The following is a 6,944-nucleotide window of genomic DNA, read 5'->3' on the forward strand; positions in this document are numbered from 1 at the left end:
GAAACATTTGATCGTTTTAATGTGCTATTTTTTGGATTAATAATTCGCCCCCATTTTTAGGATAACGAGATATTTTTGGGGGAAGTATAAGTAAAATAGAGTTGCCAGATATGATCACGTGACTTGATTCGGTCGGGCTCAGGCTGCAGCAGCAGGCAAACCTACGTAGTATACGTAAGCTTTGTTATAATAAAAAATGTCAGCCTTTTTTATACATAAAAGCAATAGCGTCTATTAAGGAAATGTGCATTAATGAGCATTACTGTATTATTACGTTTTGCACGCAGTGTCATGCCTGGTTTCATGGCAGAGTTGACAGAAATCGATGATAATGCGAATACTTGGTTACGCCTTAAACACGCAAATGTGGTTTTTACGTTGTTTAAATTTCGCGAAATATACATTATATTTATTTAATTCCTTCATTACTTATATATCTGCATTACGAAAGGGTTTGACTTGTCGTTAGGAAAAGACATGGTTATTCGACGTGGGAGATTATACACCGTAAATACCCGGGTCGGATGATAAGACGTCCCCAGAACTTCCCCCCACCATTGACCCCTTCCCACCCGCAACCCCCAACCCAGACATCTCCAGATCCGCCCATCCGCCCGGGTTTAAGATTGAAGGCGCTTGACTGTTCCCGGTGACCTTTACATTTTGGACAATAATGGCGTGGAATTTCTGTGAAAAATGATTCGTCCTTTCTTGGGATATGATAGAATGTAGATGTTGAAGCTTTTCTTATGGGGGGGGGGGGGATGTTACTTGTTTGTGTGTTAATGTGTGTTTTGTGTGTGTGTGTATGTATATCACCCGCGATGCCCTCTCAAGCCCATACCAGAGTTTTTGTTTTTTTAATAGGGAGGTCTTTTTTCCCAAAACTGGACCTTTCCATCTAAAATGTCATTGCATATATAGGTATATATCAGATTCCTATTATCACTTGTATTTCCTACTACTAAGGAATGTTAATTATGTTTAATGACAAAATTTATATTAAAACTTGCCAAAATGAAACAAAAAGTTTGTTATTTATTACTTTGTAAGTACAATGAAATAGGATAGTCACAGAAAGTATGGACTTCAAGAAATTTGGGGGGGGGCGTTTGTGGGGGGTTCGAGCTCTCGGTAGTAATACAGGCCTGCCTCTCAACTTCTCGATCTCTCCTCACATTTTGAAAACGGTTTTAGTCACTGTGAATCCTGGAACCAGATTTTGAAAGTAACGGTGTTTTCCAGATGCCCGGACGAATCCTGGAATTCTGGAACCAGGTTTTGAAAGAAACGGAGTTTTACCAGATACCCGGAACGAGTATATGTTATCAGTAGTCGATTGGGGATTTTTGATACGTGAGTATCTATAGGATGAAAGAAAATGGGAAAAATGAAATAGGAAATAAATAAAAATAGGCAACTAATATAGAGATGTTTGCTTGTGATTGTGTGTGTGTGTGTATGTATGTATGTTTTAGTTTAATAATTAAATGGTAAGCTTTGATAAATGGCTAGTATCTATCTATACGAACTAGGAAAAAACTAATGAGGAAGTAACTAAAAATAATAAAAAATTTAAATATCGACCTACAATAGATAACAATGAATAAAATCATAAGTACGGATGCACTGAGCTACGAAATATAAAGTTTACAAATAATACCAAGTAGAAAATCTATCAGTTTTACAGTTTTTCAAAACCACAGACTTGCAGGACCTAGCTACAATAGGAAAAGACTCCCTTGGGTTCTCCAGAATATTCTTTTTCTTGGTTTTTTATTTTCAGAATATTTATTTATTGATTTTTTATATTTTTAGTTTTTTTTTTTTTTCTTTTTTAGATCAAATGTACATTGTTTTTTTCGCAAAATTTTATTTTGAATCATGTTTAATTATATCACAAAAGTGAAAACATCACATTTTAGTATTCAGCATCAGTGACCCTGGTATTTGCGACGCCAGATAACTCACAATCAATCAATCGATTCTCTTCTTACATTTCTGGTTGCCTTCGTTTTCTTTAATATACAGTGTAACATCTCAACTTAACTTATTTTTATGTACTTATCTGATATACAGGTTGTCCATAAAGTCCCAGTACCATTACAAGTATTTATTGCCCAGAATGGTACTGGAACTTTATGGACACCCTGTATTATCATAATATCATTTATTTATTTATTCATTTATTGCTTGTCTACCATCATAGAGGTCTCACATTTCTAAAATTGGTCCCAAAGGAGGGGTTAAAGCTCCGTCATTTGCACATCACGCGGCGCACTGCAGGCATTACTAAAGGTTCTTTCCATAGGCCCCTAGCTGCAACCCCTTTCATTCCTTTTACTGTATCTCCGTTCGTATTCTCCTTCTTCCTTCTTACTTTCCAACCTCTTTCCCTTTCGGCGCTGAATGACCTCGTGTGTCGCAGTGCTTGGCATTTGGATTAAAATCTATATTCCAGTATTCCAATATTCCAGTCTTCTTAGCTGAATGTTAAGGGTAACGTAGAAGTCAGGTCAGGTTGGGAATTCTGTGGAATTGCTATTAGCTATAATATATTCAAAGCAAAATATTCAAGCACAGGCTATAACATGGGGATTTGGGCCGGGTGTTGGGGAGGTGTCTGGCCTTCTGATATAAGTAGTCATTTGTTGTATTATATTATATGTATAGTATTATTATTATTATTATTATTATATAATCTTTATTTTCTTTGCATTATAAAATACTCGCGTGGAAAAATTATTCCAGTATAAAATAAAAACCATAAAAAATTTTGTAAGAATGCTATTCTCCTTGTCAAGCAACGATTATTATATTGTTATTATTATTATTATTATTATTATTATTATTATTATTATTATTATTATTATTATTCAGAGGATGGTTAAACCCTATTCATATGGAACAAGCCCATCAAAGGGGCCACTGACTTGAAATTCAAGATTCCTAAGAATATTATTATTGATTTTTTTTTTTTTTTTTTTTTTTTTTTTTTTTTTTTTTTGCTCTATCACAGTCCTCCAATTCGACTGGGTGGTATTTATAGTGTGGGGTTCCGGGTTGTATCCTGCCTCCTTAGGAGTCCATCACTTTTCTTACTATGTGCCGTTTCTAGGATCACACTCTTCTGCATGAGTCCTGGAGCTAATTCAGCCTCTAGTTTTTCTAGATTCCTTTTCAGGGATCTTGGGATCGTGCCTAGTGCTCCTATGATTATGGGTACAATTTCCACTGGCATATCCCATATCCTTCTTATTTCTATTTTCAGATCTTGATGCTTATCCATTTTTTCCCTCTCTTTCTCTTCAACTCTGGTGTCCCATGGTATTGCGACATCAATGAGTGATACTTTCTTTTTGACTTTGTCAATCAACGTCACTTCTGGTCTATTTGCACGTATCACCCTATCCGTTCTGATACCATAGTCCCAGAGGATCTTTGCGTGATCGTTTTCTATCACTCCCTCAGGTTGGTGCTCGTACCACTTATTACTGCAAGGTAGCTGATGTTTCTTGCACAGGCTCCAGTGGAGGGCTTTTGCCACTGAATCATTCCTCTTTTTGTACTGGTTCTGTGCAAGTGCCGGGCATTCGCTTGCTATGTGGTTTATGGTTTCATTTTTTCTTATTGCATTTCCTACATATGGGAGAGTTGTTATTTCCGTCTATCGTTCTTTGAACATATCTGGTTCTTAGGGCCTGATCTTGTGCCGCTGTTATCATTCCTTCAGTTTCCTTCTTTAGCTCTCCCCTCTGTAGCCATTGCCATGTGTCATCGCTGGCTAGTTCTTTAGTCTGTCTCATGTATTGTCCGTGCATTGGTTTGTTGTGCCAGTCCTCTGTTCTGTCTGTCATTCTCCTGTCTCTGTATATTTCTGGGTCTTCGTCTACTTTTATGAGTCCTTCTTCCCATGCACTCTTTAGCCACTCGTCTTCACTGGTTTTCAGATATTGTCCCAGTGCTCTGTTTTCGATGTTGACGCAGTCTTCTATACTTAGTAGTCCTCTCCCTCCTTCCTTTCGTGTTATGTATAGTCTGTCCGTATTTGCTCTTGGGTGTAGTGCTTTGTGTATTGTCATATGTTTCCTGGTTTTCTGATCTATGCTGAGGAGTTCTGCTTTCGTCCATTCCACTATTCCTACGCTTTATCTGATTACTGGCACTGCCCATGTGTTTATGGCTTTTATCATATTCCCGGCGTTGAGTTTTGACTTGAGTATCGCCTTGAGTCTCTGCATATATTCTTTCCTGATCGTGTCCTTCATCTCTTGGTGTTTTATATCCCCTCCTTCCATTATTCCCAGGTATTTGTATCCTGTCTCATCTATGTGTTTGATGTTGTTCCCATCTGGTAGCTTTATCCCTTCAGCTCTGACTAAGGCGCATTTTTCTATTCCAAACTCCATCCTGATGTCTCCAGATACAATCCTTACAGTCTGGATTAGGGTATCTATTTCCTTGATGCTCTTACCATACAGCTTGATGTCGTCCATGAACATCAGATGGTTGATTCTGTTGCTCTTTTCTTGAGTTGGTACCCGGCATCCAATTCTGTAGTACTTTGTCATGGGGAATCATGGCTACTACGAAGAGTAGTGGGGACAGTGAGTCGCCCTGGAAGATCCCTCTCCTGATATTAAACCTCTTGCTAGTCTTATTCCAGAGCTTGTAAGTATTGTATTCCAGTTGCACATTGTATTTTTGAGGAAGCTGATGGTGTTTTCCTCTGCCCCATATATTTTCAGGCATTCTATTAGCCATGTGTGTGGTATCATGTCGAAGGCTTTCTTATAGGCTATCCATGCCATGCTTAGGTTGGTTTTCCTTCTTCTTCTGTTCTTCATTACCATTTTGTCTATCAGGAGCTGGTCTTTTGTGCCCCTACACTTCCTTCTGCAGCCTTTCTGTTGGTGGGGGATGGTGTTTGTCTCCTCTAGGTAATTGTATAGCCTTTCACTGAGCTAATGTGGACGAATCATGCTTACAAAGATTATTATTTCTTATTATTATTATTATTATTATTATTATTATTAGTATTATTATTTAGTTATTGTTATTATTATTACTACTACTACTACTACTCAGAGGAAGGTAAACCCTATTCATATTGAACAAGCCCCACCAAAGGGGCCATCGACTTGAAATTCAAGCTTCCAAAGAATAATATGGTGTTCATTAGGAAGAAGTAAAAGGAGGTAAAGGGAAACACAGAAAGAAGAGATCCCACTTATAAAAAAATAGTTTAATAAATTAACAAATAGATAAAAATGTATTAAAATACAAGGATAATAGTATGAGGGTCGTCATGCATCGCCCCATCTCTGGAACTTCAGAGTTTCCAAAGAGGACGTTTCAACCTCTCCTTAAAAGCGAGATAGGCGTCTTATCTTTTCTCATACTACCTCACAGCCAAGGCGAAAACGCTGTGGGTGCAAGCAACCCGCCTTGCGCGCAGTCGCCCGAACCGCTCATGGAAGGTGTAACCAGATGATGCAATCACGGTCTGTAGATCCTTTGCTTTTGGCCCAGCGAGTGGTTTGTGTCTATCTACCTTCTGCCGGTGAGCTGAATAGTTGGGGGCGTTTCATTCATTTTTGTCTTGATTTTTATCGATAGGCTGTTTGGTTCATACCTTTTAGCAAGGATGTTATGTTTATACCCTCGTCCGTGTATGTATATATGTGTGCGTGTGTGTGTTTTAGCGGGGTATCTCTATTATTTTTTTTTTTTTTTCAGAAAAAAATAACCTTATTCATATGGAACAAACCCACCAAAGGGGCCTTTGGCTTGAAATTCTAGCCTCCAAAGATTATTATTATTATTCAGAAGAACATTACGGTGTTCATCTGAAAGAAGTAACTGAAGGTTACTGTAAACAGGAACGTATGAACAGATGTTCATGATGGCGTACTTCGTTGAGGATGATTTCATTCTTCCAATCTTTAAACACAATAAATAAGTAATAAACCCTCTGATTCCCGTAACCACTTCAGTAATAACCCACTCGGTGGACAGTTTGTCTTTTCTGGACTAAAATTCTTTGACACTGGCGGGGGGTTCGCTCTCTACTAAATTCTCTAGCGAGGCATGGAACGGCCCTGTGGTGTTTTATTTTATATCTGAGGTTTTTTCCCAATTTTTTTCCGTTTACCCGAAGGTCGTACTTTTTTCCTGCAGGTCCGTAATGTTTTTTTTTTCGTAATAAAATGACACAGCACAATTTTAGCAAAGTCGACCTACTATCTCTCTCTTTTTGAATTAGTTCGTCTTGTCTATCAATATAAACTGGCAAATAAGTTACTGAAAGAAAGACTATGCTTTCGTAAGCAATTAAATAATAGGGCCCCAACAGCAAAAAAATGCGTTTAGTTTAGCATCGTAGATGTTCGTCAAAATAATTTTGATCTCATTTTCCATAACGTACAGTCAAAGAGAGGCCGGTTTCATAACATCGAGTGTTGCAACCAGCAAAAAGTAAAAGGTCTGCCTAGTCTTAAACGTGCTCTCTCGGTCGGAGTGTAAACAGAGACTGAAGTAGTTGCTGCTCCTCTTATAAGGAACATTAAGTTCCAGACAGGAAAAACGTCCGGTAGACTACCACGACGAAGCTAGAGGTAGAAACATTTCAAAAGACTTAAACGTTTCGAAGATGCCGTGTCCCCCCCAGCATATTAACTCAAGACTCCCTGATGCCATTAGCACCAATAAATGAACGAAAGGTATCTGATGATAATAACCGCAGCCTTTTGGGCAACCACGAATGCTTCAGGGAGGGCACTAAAAGTGAAAGGTGCCCGCTAACAATGCCCGTGTATCCCAAGGCACTGTATATACTTTCTTGCAGTGTAAGAATGTCACGTAAATTAAATCTCTGGTCCTTTTTGAGGAGGAAGCTGTTTCCCGCCAAGTCATTGAAGTATGTATTTGGCGCGAAGTAAATA

Source organism: Macrobrachium nipponense, chromosome 24, assembly GCF_015104395.2.
Source record: "Macrobrachium nipponense isolate FS-2020 chromosome 24, ASM1510439v2, whole genome shotgun sequence".
In the NCBI taxonomy this organism is placed as follows: Eukaryota; Metazoa; Arthropoda; class Malacostraca; order Decapoda; family Palaemonidae; genus Macrobrachium; species Macrobrachium nipponense.